At 46.0% G+C, this 13,981-nt stretch overlaps 1 protein-coding gene across 4 annotated transcripts in view; it reads left to right on the forward strand.

The window, feature by feature from the left end:
- The first annotated feature begins 6,934 nt into the window (after positions 1 to 6,934).
- The window catches only part of NCK2 (NCK adaptor protein 2), an 89,961-nt gene continuing 82,914 nt past the window's right edge, over positions 6,935 to 13,981 (forward strand). Inside the window, exons 1-2 of one of the 4 annotated variants that reach the window (XM_073590475.1) lie at positions 6,940 to 7,274; positions 8,596 to 8,871. The gene's annotated coding sequence lies outside the window, so the exon portion shown is untranslated. Of the gene's footprint in view, positions 7,275 to 8,595; positions 8,872 to 13,981 lie in introns of all 4 variants that reach the window. The other 3 variants (XR_012234971.1, XM_073590476.1, XM_073590474.1) reach the window with 3 other exon arrangements.

Consider the following 13,981-nt stretch of genomic DNA (forward strand, 5'->3'; position numbering starts at 1 on the left):
GTGTTCAGTAATACTTTTTTCATCATTAGTGAAAATGTGAAGTTGTAGTAGAAGTGTATGTCCAACCGGTGGGGTGCGCCTAGTTTTGAGACCAACGTATATTTGTCTTGGTTGCACTTTCTGCGGGCTAACTGTTGCAGCTTGTATGTGAAGAAACTGTGTCTGTATTGACTAATGGATTTAGAGTTAGGGGATTTGTGTGTGAGGCGACGGCGTTTATAAGCCTTAATCTTGTCAAGGCGATGCTGTTTTTCCTCAGGAGTCTCATTAGCACGACATTGTTTTTGACGTAGTGCTAAAGCGGCTTTCCTTTCACTGGCATTGCCATGCTGTGGGTCAGTATTGGCTAATGGTGGTATTGATAGGGAAGAAACAGATTGCTGATTAGTTATGTCAGTGAACGGCATATAGGATGAAGTGTGGTAGTAATTTGTTCCACATGCTGATGTGGAAGCATCCTGTTGTGAGTCTAATAATAATGATGAGGAAGAAGCCGTCTGTTGTCAGCGGTGACGGCGTGCAATGGCTTCTTCAGCCAATCTAATGGATTTAGAGTTAGGGGATTCGTATGTGAGGCGACGGCGTTTATAAGCCTTAATCTTGTCAAGGCGATGGTGTTTTTCCTCAGGAGTCTCATTAGCACGGCGTTGTTTTTGTCGTAGTGCTAAAGCTGCTTTCCTTTCACTGGCATTGGCATACTTTTTGTTATGACTCATGTTGGCACAGGTAAAGGAGTCTATTTGGCAGTTATCTGGCAGTGAAGAAGGCGACCTGGAGTATTTTAGTGTAAACAGATACTAATTGGCCCTGTAATTGCCCAGCAGTAGTTATGAAGTGGTAGTGGCAAATTGGCCCTGTAATTGCCCAGCAGTAGTTATGAAGTGGTAACGGCAAATTGGCCCTGTAATTGCCCAGCAGTAGTTATGAAGTGGTAATGGAAAATTGGCCCTGTAATTGCCCAGCAGTACTTATGAAGTGGTAGAGGCAAATTGGCCCTGTAATTGCCCAGCAGTAGTTATGAAGTGGTAGAGGCAAATTGGCCCTGTAATTGCCCAGCAGTAGTTATGAAGTGGTAGAGGCAAATTGGCCCTGTAATTAGACACCGGCAGTGAAAAGGCAGAGGAGCAAGGCAGCAGTAGTTATGAAGTGGTAGAGGCAAATTGGCCCTGTAATTTGACACCAGCAGTGAACAGGCAGAGGAGCAATGCAGCACTTGTTATGAAGTGGTAGCGGCAAATTGGCCCTGTAATTGCCCAGCAGTAGTTATGAAGTGGTAGCCGCAAATTGGCCCTGTAATTGCCCAGCAGTAGTTATGAAGTGGTAACGGCAAATTGGCCCTGTAATTGCCCAGCAGTAGTTATGGCGTGGTAACGGCAAATTGGCCCTGTAATTTCCCAGCAGTAGTTATGAAGTGGTAACGGCAAATTGGCCCTGTAATTGCCCAGCAGTAGTTATGAAGTGGTAGCGGCAAATTGGCCCTGTAATTGCCCAGCAGTACTTATGAAGTGGTAGTGGCAAATTGGCCCTGTAATTGCCCAGCAGTAGTTATGAAGTAGTAGCGGCAAATTGGCCCTGTAATTGCCCAGCACTAGTTATGAAGTGGTAACGGCAAATTGGTCCTGTAATTGCCCAGCACTAGTTATGAAGTGGTAGCGGCAAATTGGCCCTGTAATTGCCCAGCAGTAGTTATGAAGTGGTAGTGGCAAATTGGCCCTGTAATTGCCCAGCAGTAGTTATGAAGTGGTAGAGGCAAATTGGCCCTGTAATTGCCCAGCAGTAGTTATGAAGTGGTAGAGGCAAATTGGCCCTGTAATTGCCCAGCAGTAGTTATGAAGTGGTAGAGGCAAATTGGCCCTGTAATTGCCCAGCAGTACTTATGAAGTGGTAGTGGCAAATTGGCCCTGTAATTGCCCAGCAGTAGTTATGAAGTGGTAGCGGCAAATTGGCCCTGTAATTGCCCAGCAGTAGTTATGAAGTGGTAACGGCAAATTGGCCCTGTAATTGCCCAGCAGTAGTTATGAAGTGGTAACGGCAAATTGGCCCTGTAATTGCCCAGCAGTAGTTATGAAGTGGTAACGGCAACTTGGCCCTGTAATTGCCCAGCAGTAGTTATGAAGTGGTAACGGCAAATTGGCCCTGTAATTGCCCAGCAGTAGTTATGAAGTGGTAACGGCAACTTGGCCCTGTAATTGCCCAGCAGTAGTTATGAAGTGGTAGCGGCAAATTGGCCCTGTAATTGCCCAGCAGTACTTATGAAGTGGTAGAGGCAAATTGGCCCCTGTAATTGCCCAGCAGTAGTTATGAAGTGGTAGAGGCAAATTGGCCCTGTAATTGCCCAGCAGTAGTTATGAAGTGGTAGAGGCAAATTGGCCCTGTAATTAGACACCGGCAGTGAACAGGCAGAGGAGCAAGGCAGCAGTAGTTATGAAGTGGTAGAGGCAAATTGGCCCTGTAATTAAACACCAGCAGTGAACAGGCAGAGGAGCAATGCAGCAGTAGTTATGAAGTGGTAGCGGCAAATTGGCCCTGTAATTGCCCAGCAGTAGTTATGAAGTGGTAGCGGCAAATTGGCCCTGTAATTGCCCAGCAGTAGTTATGAAGTGGTAACGGAAAATTGGCCCTGTAATTGCCCAGCAGTAGTTATGGCGTGGTAACGGCAAATTGGCCCTGTAATTGCCCAGCAGTAGTTATGAAGTGGTAGCGGCAAATTGGCCCTGTAATTGCCCAGCAGTACTTATGAAGTGGTAGTGGCAAATTGGCCCTGTAATTGCCCAGCAGTAGTTATGAAGTGGTAGCGGCAAATTGGCCCTGTAATTGCCCAGCACTAGTTATGAAGTTATGAAGTGGCAATGGCAAATTGGTCCTGTAATTGCCCAGCACTAGTTATGAAGTGGTAGAGGCAAATTGGCCCTGTAATTGCCCAGCAGTAGTTATGAAGTGGTAGTGGAAAATTGGCCCTGTAATTGCCCAGCAGTAGTTATGAAGTGGTAGAGGCAAATTGGCCCTGTAATTGCCCAGCAGTAGTTATGAAGTGGTAGAGGCAAATTGGCCCTGTAATTGCCCAGCAGTAGTTATGAAGTGGTAGCGGCAAATTGGCCCTGTAATTGCCCAGCAGTACTTATGAAGTGGTAGTGGCAAATTGGCCCTGTAATTGCCCAGCAGTAGTTATAAAGTGGTAGCGGCAAATTGGCCCTGTAATTGCCCAGCAGTAGTTATGAAGTGGTAACGGCAAATTGGCCCTGTAATTGCCCAGCAGTAGTTATGAAGTGGTAACGGCAAATTGGCCCTGTAATTGCCCAGCAGTAGTTATGAAGTGGTAATGGCAACTTGGCCCTGTAATTGCCCAGCAGTAGTTATGAAGTGGTAACAGCAAATTGGCCCTGTAATTGCCCAGCAGTAGTTATGAAGTGGTAACGGCAAATTGGCCCTGTAATTGCCCAGCAGTACTTATGAAGTGGTAGAGGCAAATTGGCCCTGTAATAGCCCAGCAGTAGTTATGAAGTGGTAGAGGCAAATTGGCCCTGTAATTAGACACCAGCAGTGAACAGGCAGAGGAGCAAGGCAGCAGTATTTATGAAGTGGTAGCGGCAAATTGGCCCTGTAATTGCCCAGCAGTAGTTATGAAGTGGTAGCGGCATATTGGCCCTGTAATTGCCCAGCAGTAGTTATGACGTGGTAACGGCAAATTGACCCTGTAATTGCCCAGCAGTAGTTATGACGTGGTAACGGCAAATTGGCCCTGTAATTGCCCAGCAGTAGTTATGAAGTGGTAACGGCAAATTGGCCCTGTAATTGCCCAGCAGTAGTTATGAAGTGGTAGCGGCAAATTGGCCCTGTAATTGCCCAGCAGTACTTATGAAGTGGTAGAGGCAAATTGGCCCTGTAATCGCCCAGCAGTAGTTATGAAGTGGTAGAGGCAAATTGGCCCTGTAATAGCCCAGCAGTAGTTATGAAGTGGTATAGGCAAATTGGCCCTGTAATTTGACACCGTCAGTGAACAGGCAGAGGAGCAAGGCAGCAGTAGTTATGAAGGGGTAGAGGCAAATTGGCCCTGTTTTTAGACACCGGCAGTGAACAGGCAGAGGAGCAAGGCAGCAGTAGTTATGAAGTGGTAGCGGCAAATTGGCCCTTTAATTGCCCAGCAGTAGTTATGAAGTGGTAGCGACAAATTGGCCCTGTAATTGCCCAGCAGTAGTTATGAAGTGGTAATGGCAAATTGGCCCTGTAATTGCCCAGCAGTAGTTATGAATTGGTAGTGGCAAATTGGCCCTGTAATTGCCCAGCAGTAGTTATGAATTGGTAGTGGCAAATTGGCCCTGTAATTGCCCAGCAGTAGTTATGAAGTGGTAGAGGCAAATTGGCCCTGTAATTGCCCAGCAGTAGTTATGAAGTGGTAGAGGCAAATTGGCCCTGTAATTGCCCAGCAGTAGTTATGAAGTGGTAAAGGCAAAATGGCCCTGTAATTAGACACCGTCAGTGAACAGGCAGAGGAGCAAGGCAGCAGTAGTTATGAAGTGGTAGAGGCAAATTGGCCCTGTAATTAGACACCGGCAGTGAACAGGCAGAGGAGCAAGGCAGCAGTAGTTATGAAGTGGTAGAGGCAAATTGGCCCTGTAATTAGACACCAGCAGTGAACAGGCAGAGGAGCAAGGAGCAGTAGTTATGAAGTGGTAGCGGCAAATTGGCCCTGTAATTGCCCAGCAGTAGTTATGAAGTGGTAGCGGCAAATTGGCCCTGTAATTGCCCAGCAGTAGTTATGAAGTGGTAGCGGCAAATTGGCCCTGTAATTGCCCAGCAGTAGTTATGACGTGGTAACGGCAAATTGGCCCTGTAATTGCCCAGCAGTAGTTATGGAGTGGTAACGGCAAATTGGCCCTGTAATTGCCCAGCAGTAGTTATGAAGTGGTAGCGGCAAATTGGCCCTGTAATTGCCCAGCAGTAGTTATGAAGTGGTAGAGGCAAATTGGCCCTGTAATTGCCCAGCAGTAGTTATGAAGTGGTAGAGGCAAATTGGCCCTGTAATTGCCCAGCAGTAGTTATGAAGTGGTAGAGGCAAATTGGCCCTGTAATTGCCCAGCAGTAGTTATGAAGTGGTAGAGGCAAATTGGCCCTGTAATTAGACACCGGCAGTGAACAGGCAGAGGAGCAAGGCAACACGTCCGCACAGCAAGTCGGCGTGAGGTAAATGACAAAATTCCGCCGGATCCAAGATGGCGTTGGCGAAATCTCGCGAGATTTCGCCGACGCCATCCTGGATCCCGACGTCATCCACGCCGGCGACATGTTGTTGCGGCGACGCCATCTTGAGTATCGCGGGATTTCGCCGATCCAAGATGGCGTCACCGCAAGAACATGTCGCCGGCGTGGACAACGTCTGGATCCAGGATGGCGTGAGTATGAGAGACTGAGTGAAAGGGTCATATGTGGAGTGAAAGAGGGGGGGGACGTGAGTGGAGGTGGTGAAAGGTGAGAGGAGTGCGTGTTGAGGGTTAACATGGCAAGAGGTGTGTGGTGGATGTGACGTCACCAAGTTACGACCGGATGGAAGCTGCATTACAACCGGACGGAAGCGGTTTAGCGCATTATTATAGATAAGGCACGCTGGTAGTGATGCACCAGTCTGTGCGGATCCGCAGCAAAAACCGCAGTGTGTTATGTTTTTGGTGCAGACAAACTTAGTGTGTGCACGTGTCCTTACGCTATGTGCACACGCTGCGGTTTTGGCAGCAGCGGATCTGCAGCAGTTCTGCAGTGTACAGTAGCATGTAAAACTATGGGATTTACAATCTGCTGTGCACATGCTGCGGATTTTTAACTGCGGAAAAGCTGCGGTTTCAAATCTGCAGCAAGAAATGACATGTGACTTCTTTTCTGTGGATTCTGCTGCGGTTTACATCTCCTCCATTGTAGAGGTGATAAACCACAGGCCAATCCGCAAGTCATTTTACCTGTGGTTCTGCAGATACAAATCCAAGAGTGTGCACAAAGCCTTAAGGCCCCGTCACACTAAGCGACTTACCAGCGATCCCGACACCGATGTCAAGGTGTCAGGATCACTAGTAAGTCGCTATGTGATCGCTGGTGAGTTGTCACACAGACAGCTTCACCAGCGATCAGCACAGCGATGCCGAGCGCCCGGCATCGCTTGCCATCGCTGTAAAAAATAGAATCAAAATAAAAAATATAGTTATTCTCACCTTCCGACGTCGCGTTCAGCCATCCTGCCTCTCTCCACGCTCCGGTCCCAGTGATCCTTTGCACGAATGACCGCAAGACTTTGTTATCCCTCGAGACCGTGACATCTCGCGGTCATTCGTGCAAAGGATCACTGGGACCGGAGCGTGGAGAGAGGTGGGATGACTGAACGCGACGTCGGATGGTGAGAATAACTAGATTTTTTATTATTTTTTACACCTGATCCCTGGTCTCCTGCCTGTCACACGCAGCGATGCGTGCTGGCCAGCGGGAGACCAGCGACCAAAGAAATGTCCAGAGGTTTCTTCCAGCGATCAGCGATACCAGCAGGGGGGCTGATCGCTGTCACACATAGCGATCTCGCTGGTGAGATCGCTGTTACGTCACAAAAGTTGTGACTCAGCAGCGATCTCGCTACCGAGATCGCTTAGTGAGACGGGGCCTTTAGACTTTCCAACACTACAGCAGAAAACCTCTGCGATTCTTAGGCTGAGGTGACATGTCTGTGGGGACAGTAAATGCAATGTGTGAACATGAGCCTGGAGCGAATGGCCGCACGGTTGGCAGCAACTACCCGGTAACGGCATCTGTGGAGCAGCGCTCCTTGGCGGCCATTGTTCGGTGTGGCCCCAGCTTACGCTGTGAGGCCCGTGAGGTAACCTGCATCCTCTCACGAATCTGACTATACGTCGGGTAGTTACTCCCATAACTACTCGTCCATGTACGTGTTCCCCCTGCCCACACCCTGGGGGGCACACCAAAACGTCAGGACATGAAGGGGCCGTTATCACGCGCCGGTCACATGACGCAGGGTCCCGGGAGAGTACCGCTGTCAGGTGACGGCTGGTGAGAAGGCGCGGGCTCGCACACACGTGCACGCGCCGGCGGGAGGTGACGGCGGGGAGCGCGCCGTGTCGGTTGGCCGGAGAAAGCTGCTAGGAGGAGGTGAAGGAAAGAGAGAGGGGGAGAGAAAGAGAGGAGGAAAGTGAGCAGCGACCTACGGGAAGAGCCGCGGGAGACGCCGGGCCTGTGACCGGGGGCCAACAAAGCGAGCAGCATTGTGTGAGGTGCGGAGGGAGGTGAGTGTGATGGAGATGCTGTACCCAGCTGTGTCTCCCCGAGGCCTGCACGTTAGCACGGTGCCCCCCGGTTTGCCAGGCTTTGTTATGCGGCCTCACATCCCCCCATCTCTTCTCCCCGGGGGTCTCGCTTCCTGTCAGGAGCTCCCCGTCCCCATGTGACAGAGGCAGCGGCACAGATGTGTGTCCTCAGGACATGGCGCGGGTGTGGGACTCTCCAAACTTTCCGGCTGCTGGAAGTTTTGGATGTGGCGTAGCTCGTGTGTTTGGGGTGTGCATGGCATGTGTTGGCACGTCTGCCTGTTATGGCGGGTGTACACAGCCACACACTATGGGGAAGCCTGGCACTGTACATGGGTGTCTAGGGATGGTCTTCCCTCTCACACCCACCTTGGGTGCCCATTAGCCTGGCATACTACAAGGCCATTGTGCCTTACAGGAGAAAACAGCAGGTGCCAGCTTCCTTCCAGGTGTTCCTTCTGCTGCTGGGCTGACTGTCTATATTCTCTAGTCTCCCTCCTGGTGCAGGTAATAGATATGCCAGCCTCTACATCCGGTGCCATGGCAGCTCTGGGCATGTATTTGAAGCCGACATCTATGGAAAGTCTTACCCATTGACTATAGACACTGGCTGTCCAGGACTGCCCTTTACCAGTCCTCCAGAAGGCTGATAGTGGGAGGATTACAAACAGCTGTACCAATGAATTCTCTTAGATTCCAGCTCTGATGGTTAGGAAACAAATGTCTATCCTTCCAGTGGCAACTGACCATCTTCTCAGTGATGGTTCTGGTCTTCACCGTACTGTGGCCATCCATCATGACCACCTATGATGGCTGGGCAGTAGTCTCTGGTCCGTCCTGTACAACTGTGCAAATCTCAGCAGCATCAGCTGGCAATCTGGAGTTTATGGGAGCGCCTGGCTGTTCTCCATTGCTAATGCTTTGTTCTTACAAGATGGAAGCACCTCTAAAACTGTCTGACAGCTGCTTATCACCTTCACCCCAATGACATAAACATGCATGCTCGGCTAATCTCAGTGTGAAAGCTATAATGGATCAGATAGCATAGAAAGCTTCAAGAAGAAATTGGCAGCTTGTCATAAGAGGTATACTTAAAATGTTTTCCTGTAACAGCAAAATGCCATTAAACTGTACTTGTTGTTTCTTCCAAGTAAAAGCATGGTATTGTTGTTCTCATCCCCCTCAACAAGGTAAAATTGCACATACCAGTCTATGTACAGGAACTGTCCGTATTCTCATGCTTTGTAATATTCAATCAACTCTTTAAAGCACCACTCCCAACGGTTTTTCTTTATTCCAGCTAATAACGCACGATTCCTGCATCTAATATTATACTTGTCACCCTCCGTCTTCATCCCTTCCTGCCGCTGCTCCTATCCCACGGTCCCCTCTTGGGACTTCAACTTCTGACTGGAAGTCAGAATTGACAGTAACCAGCTCTCAATGCAAGTATGTGAGCGCCAGAACAAGACTCTTGGACTTGGTATTGAAAGATAACCCGAAAACACTAGAGCGATGTGCAAGACACAAACTGCTGGAGACCAATCATTGTGGCCCCAATAAATGATGACGGCAGGTAAGGATGAGAGTATGGGCAGGGAACTGCATTAAAAAAATACGCTGGAGTGGTGCTTTAATTGGGCAGATCCACTTGACTTTCATTCTGCCAGCACTATAGCATCCCTTACTATGGAACAAATCACTGCCTTCTTGGAATGAGAACAAAGTATCAGGCAAGTTGAAATCCAGCATGACCAATCAACCCTTCTACCTCTTTCCCCTGCCTTCTCAGATTTGCTCTTTAGGCAGCATTCTTACATACATTGAAATCGGCTGCTCAGATGCCAATTTTTTTCGTCCGTACAAAAAATTGGGTTTGAAAAAAACAAAACAAAAAGCAGATCAACCATGTAGCATCCAATTTTTACAGATACATTGCAGTTCCTAACATGGGGAACTGTATTTGTTCTTGTCCATTTTATTCACTGCTGATGTATAAAAATGAATGCAACAATGATGACAATATAGATGAACAAGCGTATTTTTTAATTTATTTTTTTTTCCTGGATAAAAAGACAATTTTTCATCTTTGTGTAACCTTGGTCATTAAGGAGCATCTGGAATCCCCATACAGATTAAGTGTTCATCTAATGTCTTTGTGCACCTTATGATATCGCCATATAAGTTATCAAAGCTGAGAGACAACCCTTTCTTCACCAGTAGCTGCAGTCATGTTGGTTGTCCCCTGAATTGGGTAGTCTGACTTTCCATTATACTATGATTGTTGAAAATTGGTTACCTCAGATACTTATATGAAAAATAGAATTCCATTAAGTTTTTTTGAAGAATTTTTAATTTATTTTCTCTTAATTGAAAACATTTCAGATAGTTAAAGTGGTTGTCAGGCACTTTAATATTGATGGCCTATTCATAGGATCTCAGTAGCCACTCCCTCTAATCAGTTGTAGAGCTGCTCATCTCTGGCTACTGCACCCTCCGCCCCTATTCAAATGGATAGGGGTAGATCTGCAGTACCCCACTGCAGCCACTATGTTGTTCACTACTTGACGGAGCTTTTCTGTATTGCTCTGCAACTGATCACATCCAGCAGAGAAATGGCTGATCGAGGGGGGTGCAATATTGTTATTGGATATAGGTATTTATGACGTATCATAAGGATAAACTATCAATATAAAAGCATTGAACAACCCCTTTAAATGAAACTTGTCAAAGGTGCTAAAAGCATGTGGATTGGAAATCAAGGGGTGTATGCTCTGTCTTACTACTCGGTGTCCAATACACCCTAGAATGCTAACCTGATATGTTTATATGTATTGATTTCAATAAAACATAGGTGTGATGTACTTCTCATTGTCACACATCCTCCTTTTCCATATTCTCCTGTGCTATTAGATGTAAGGTCACTGCTCTGCTCGCTTATCTCTTGATGCAGTGTGTAGATAACGTGCAGGTTCTTTATAATGTTTGGTCGATTCATTGCACATATATGCTCTCCACTCTAGATGTTCTTTGTAAATTGATGGTTTTTTTGGAAGGCATATGCAACTCAGGCAAAACAATATATTTTGTGTTTTGGTTTTCCTTACAATTTTCAATACCTTTGCTTGGTGACCAATGGATGAAAATATTATTTGTATCTCCAGGGGCTGAAAATGTCTACAACCTCCAAAGGGTTGTCTGGAAAATTAGGAAGTTAAACTAAATTCCCAAGTAAATACTTTGATTCTCCTATGCCATGCTACACTGGTCCCTATCTGTCTTTGCTTCTCTAGCGTAATGATTCATGACCGCTGAGGCCTGTGTTGGCTACAACAGTCACATGTCATATTTCAGTAATATAGAGTCCACCTCATACCACCAGAGCATCAACATTTGACCAGCTGGAGATTTAACACATGAGAGATATTTGGGTTTTTACCATTTCCTGTAACTAGCTTTAAAGGGAACCTATCAGCATGAAAATACCATCCAATCCACAGACAGTTTGTTACAGAGCAGGGGGAGCTGAGTGGACTTATCATTTAGTTAGGTGAGAAAAGATTTAGAATTGCCTTTGTGTTAATCATTTATACTTTTCTCCTTCTGGGATTTGTGGTGCATTGGGTGGACCTGTCAGTGATTGACAGCTTTCTGTGTACAAGAGTGAATACAGTGATAGCTGTCAATTACTGATAGGACCGCCCACTAGACTGAACATTTTTGGTTTGGTCACAAAACTATATCGGCCTACTTAGTTACCCCTGCTTTATAACATAGTGTCTGCAGATCGGACTACATTTATGTGGTAACAGGTTCCCTTTAACTCTTGTACAAACCCTTTCTTAGTTCTCTTATTTGGTCTTGAATTTAAGACGTTATGTCCAGATGCTGAAGATGTGGGTGATTGTGTGACTCTCGCCATTCAATGATATATGGGCTCCTTCCTTCACAGTGTGGGGGGGGGTCTCTGTGAGATATAAACTCCACCTCATTAAGGCCAGTAATGCTCTTGAGGGTAGAATCACGATGCCATATAAACTGGGGGTATTTTTTTTCCTCACTTGTCATCTGTGTAATTTTTTAAATACAGCGGCTATTAATAATTTACAAAATAATTTGCTGATTCCTATGTTAAAAAATACGCAATATATCAATAAACAGTGGCTATTATATGTATGGCATCCGCTTAGTTTTTTTTTTTGTGCCACCAATAGACTACAATGACAAAATAAATCCTTTTTATAGAAGAAACTAGTGCAGATTGTTCATGAAAATTAACACTACCCTAGAGAATAACTTTGGTCCAAATTCGCTGTTTTGTTTTTTTTAATGGACAGCAGCACTTGGACTGAAAATACGGACGTGTGAATGAGCCCTTAATCAGATTGCCTCTTAAAGGGAATCCACTTCAAACGAAATGCAAGCCGCACCGCACAAAACTTTACCCTCTATGCTAGTGCATATGGTGTAACAATCGCCGATCCAGAAAATGCAGATAATAGTCCAATCCAAGGAAAAGCCGTGTGACCCGTAGAAGCGCAACCCCAGTACGAAACGGCCGTCGTCTCCTGCGTTCCCGTTCTCCCGACAAATATGTTTTAATGTTGAAATAAAGAATTGGATTTTACCGGTAAGTGCCATCCGTTTTTTCTTGGATTGGACTTCTTAAAAAGAATATCCGGGGCTTGTCAAGTACATGTTGTGTTTTTTTTTTGTTTAACAGAGGCAACTACTGTCTGTTGCACCCGGCATTGGTCATTGACCTCTTCCCAGAGATTCAGCTGCTCCCTGTCAACAGAACAGCAGGTTCTCTTCCTGTTGACAGGGCGAGACGAGACTACTGGCAACATGCTGATTGACAGATGTCTTCCATAACTAGGCAGTGGAGAGCCAGCTGTCAATCAGTAAGACACCAGTATTTTCACCCTTTCAACAGGAAGACCAACTGCCGCTCTTGACATTCCGTCAGCAGAAGTCTGTGACTGCTCTGTGATGGCGGAGAACGCTGGTCACAATAGGGAGCTAGGTAGTAGCTGCCTGCCTGTTAGTGCTTAGGTACATTTGTATTTTCTTTAAGTCCCAGATATCCCCTTTAACCAGAGTCATTCTTGTAATGCAAAGGACTTTAAAGGGATAGCCTCACGTTTGGAAGTAATCCTCTATCCCTACAATAGGAGATAACTTAATGGTTGCTGAGGTCCGATCGCTAGGAACCCCACTGCGAGAACTGAGAGCTCGGTCATATGCACTGTTGTTCCATTAATTCTTTTATATGGCACCACCAGAACTAGCTGAGCGCTGTGCTTGGCACTCCTATAAGAGTGACTAAATCTGCAGTGTGTGTGATCCAGCACTGCTCGATTCACATGGGGCTCTTCAGAGTCCTGGATCAGTGGGGTCCCAGCAGTCAGACCTCTTGGGATTGGTAAAGTGACCCTATTCTGTGGACAGAGGATAACTTCCAAACTAGAGACTATCACTTTAAGCGACTCTAGATTATGAGCTACTTAGATTATAAAACACAAAATTAAAAAAAAGGCAGAAAACCTATTAAAATTATGGCTTTATACTAACGATGAGTTTGGTGATCTCTCTGCTACCACAATAATGAAGGTGACAGTAGCTAGGAAGCCCAATGCTGGTGACCCAAGGGTACTATGTGACTCAAGCTCCTGGCTGGCAAACGCTCCTATAATGGATGAGGAATTGCAGTACTTGTGATTCTTAATTATGTAAGCATAGGTGACAGTGTTACAACGTTGTGTGATGATAGCGGTATGAGACTTTTCCCTCTTCCTTCTTTCATACATTGCGGCATGTATGTTCCTAAAGGAATAAGGAAATGCTGAGGTAACTTTCCATGCTCCGTATCTATACAAGTCAGCATTCCTTTAACCATTAGTTAGATTTGACCTTCATTCAATATCGTTGCTTCTTTCTCAAATATGACTTCTAGGGTTAGTAACGTGGAGTTTATGTAGGTTTGGCTCTAGGAGAATATCTGGTGGAAATTCATATTGTAGGTGGGAGGTTCTGTTAAATAAAAACATATCCAATTGGTGGTAAATTAATTCCAAGTCTTGGTACAATAAATATATTTCAATTTATAACTATCTGGTGTTTCCTTTAGGGTATGTGCACACGGTGCGGATTCTGCTGCGGTTCCGCAGTGTTTCTGCAGCTGCGGGTCCACAGCAGATTCTGCTGCGTTGTACAGTACCTTTATTTCCTGTAGAAATTAAAAAAAGCTGTGCACATGCTGCGGATTTTTCTGCGCGGTTTTGCTGCGGCTTACAATACTCAGCATGTCAATTGTTTGGTGCAGAAACGCTGCAGTTTTACACCTCATCCATTATGAGGTGCAAAACCGCAGATACACCGCATGACTTTTGTCCTGCGGATTTATCTGCGGTTTTCTCTACAAAATCCGCACACCAAAAAAACTACGTGTGCACATAGCCTTAGTCTAAATTAAGGGTTTAAAATATAATTAGCTGCATGCTCATTTTTACATGCGCTGTGAACAATTGCAGTAATTATGTAGGCTCGAGGTAGGAAATGTTTTAAAATATGTTCTGTACTTGTATCGCTGCTGAGGCGGCTGATTGGCTGCTGCAGTCACATGCCCAAAAGACCTGAAAAGTAAGCATAGACTGGCAGGAGACCATGCTTCATTGGTTGAAGAT

Source organism: Dendrobates tinctorius, unplaced genomic scaffold (assembly GCF_039654945.1).
Source record: "Dendrobates tinctorius isolate UK_male_01 unplaced genomic scaffold, ASM3965494v1 ptg000117l, whole genome shotgun sequence".
NCBI classification, from domain to species: Eukaryota; Metazoa; Chordata; class Amphibia; order Anura; family Dendrobatidae; genus Dendrobates; species Dendrobates tinctorius.